The following is a 2,646-nucleotide window of genomic DNA, read 5'->3' as shown; positions in this document are numbered from 1 at the left end:
TAAATAGTAAGCACACACACACACATGCGCGCGCATTCACAAACATATCTCTATGCAAAATTGAAATTCATATTCAAATTTTCTTATTTATAACCCGCACAACTTGCCTATTCATTCCTGTGAATAGGTTTCAGCAATCGTTATTTTTCACTTTTTAAGGCTTACCTTCTCTTTTCTCTAGACATTTTTCTTTTTAATCTTATTTTCTTATCATGATATTTCCACTTCCGGATTCGAATAAACCCTTTGTTATCTTTTGGGAACACTGGGTGTTTGTTCGTTCGGTTTCCTCGGTTTGTACACACACACACACACACTCTCACACTCAAGCACCACTCACACTATAACTACACACACAATATCTCACATCTACACTCATATCACTCACCATCTCAACTCACACACACACACACACACACACACAACACACACACACACCACACACACACACACACACACAACACCCATACACACACACACACAACACACACCACACTCACCCACTCACACCTCTCACACACTCCAACTCAACACATACACACACACACATACACACATTCACACACACACACTCTCTCACACATACACTTCACAGCACACACACACTCGCTCACACACACACACACACACATACACACACACGCACACACACACACATACACTTACAACATACTCACACTTACAAAACACACACACGGACACATACAAACTCACAACACACACAACACACGTACACAGTAACGCTTACAACACATACATTTTTTTTCTTTATATATATATATATATATATATATATATATATATATATATATATATATTATATTATATATATATATATTTTTTTTTTTTATAGATTTTTTTTTTTTTTATTTTTTTGTTTTTTTTTTTTTTTTTTTTTTTTTTTTTTTTTCAACAATGGGTTCTCTCAGTCGCGCTTCCTTGAGTTGGTTGTATTATTATCATTTTTTTTTCTCTCTCTTTTTTTTATTTTTTTTTTTTATTTCTCTTGCGTACGTTTCCCTCCCTCCCTAACCCCCCCCCCATTCCTCTCCCTCGCCTCCATTTTCTTTTATATCCACCTGTTCTTTGTTTGCTTTTGTTCTTGTTCCGGAGTTGAAAGGGTAGCAACTTCCTGAGTTGAAGGTTATTTTTTTTTGTTATCATACATACATACATAATATCTATATATATATATATATATATACTATCTATATATATATATATATTATATATATAGAGATAGAATGATAATATAGCTATATATATATATATATATAATTTTTTTTGTTTTTTTTTTTTTTTTTTTTTTTTTTTTTTTTTTTTTTTTTTTTTTTTTTTTTTTTTTTTTTTTTTTTTTTTTTTTTTTTTTTTTTTGTCATACATTATTTAAAAAAAAAATCACGGTCGCGCTTCTTTAACTTGGTTGTATTTTTTTTCTTTTTTTTCTCTCTCTTGCGTACGTTTCCCTCCCCGCCGCCATTCCTCTCCATCACCTCCCTTTTCTTTCTTCCACCTTCTTCTTTTTCTTCTCTTTCCCCACCTCTTCTTCCTCCTCTTCTATTTCTTCTTCTTCTTCTTCTTCTTTCTCCTCCTCCTCCTGCACCTTCCTTTCATCTTCTTCCTCTTCCTCCTCTTCTTCTTCTCCTCCCTCTTCTTTCTCCTTTTCCTCTCCTTATACATCTCCTACTTCGTCGTCGTCTTCTTCCTCCTTCTCTTCTTCTTCTTCCTATTCCTCTTCCTCTTCTTCTTCTTCCTCCTCTTCTTCTTCATCTACTATTTTGTCTTCCTCCCCTTCTTCTTCCTCTTCTATTTTTATTCTTCTTCTCCTTCATCTCCTTTCTCCTTTTCCTCTCTTTATACATCTCCTACTTAGTCTTCTTCTTCTTCTTTTTCCCTCCTCTTCTTCATTTGCTACTTTGTCTTCCTCCTCCTCTTCTTCTTCTTCTCCTCCTCCTTCTTCTTCCTCTACTACTTTGTCTTCCTCGTCTACTATTTTCTTCTTCTTCTTCTTCATTTTCTTTCTGCTCTTCCTCTCCCTATACATCTCCTACTTCGTCTTCTTCTTCTTCCTCCTCCTCTTCTTCATCTGCTACTTTGTCTTCCTCCTCCTCTTCTTCTTCTTACTCTCCATTCTCTTGCTTTCTCTCTTTTCTTTCTTCTCGTCTATCTCCTCCTCCCCCTCCTCTTCTTCCTCTTCCTCCATCAACTCCCCCTCCTCTTCCTCTTTCTCATCCTTTCCATCTTCCTTTCTATCATCCTACTTTTTTGTGCTTTTATTTTTCTTAATATTTCCGTTCTTTTTATTTTCTTTCTCTTCCTATTATCCTTCGCTACACCTTGTGCCTCTTGTAATTCTCGCGTCTTTCTTTTGCTTGCCTTCATTCATCTTTCTCCTTTTCCCCCGCCCTATACAGCGCCTACCCTCGTCTTTTTTTTTTTCTTCTTCTTCTCCCTCTTCGTAATTCATTCCGCTTCCATCCTCTTGCTTTCTCTCTTTTCTTTCTTCTCGTCTATCTCCTCCTCCCCCTCCTCTTCTTCCTCTTCCTCCATCAACTCCCCCTCTTCCTCTTTCTCATCCTTTCTCTCTTCCAATTATGTGACGAGCCCATAAACACACACACACGAACACGCACACGCACACGCACA

This window comes from Penaeus japonicus, unplaced genomic scaffold, assembly GCF_977035675.1.
Source record: "Penaeus japonicus unplaced genomic scaffold, GWHDUDI00000001_assembly GWHDUDI00000010, whole genome shotgun sequence".
In the NCBI taxonomy this organism is placed as follows: Eukaryota; Metazoa; Arthropoda; class Malacostraca; order Decapoda; family Penaeidae; genus Penaeus; species Penaeus japonicus.
This window is presented reverse-complemented; position numbering follows the sequence as displayed.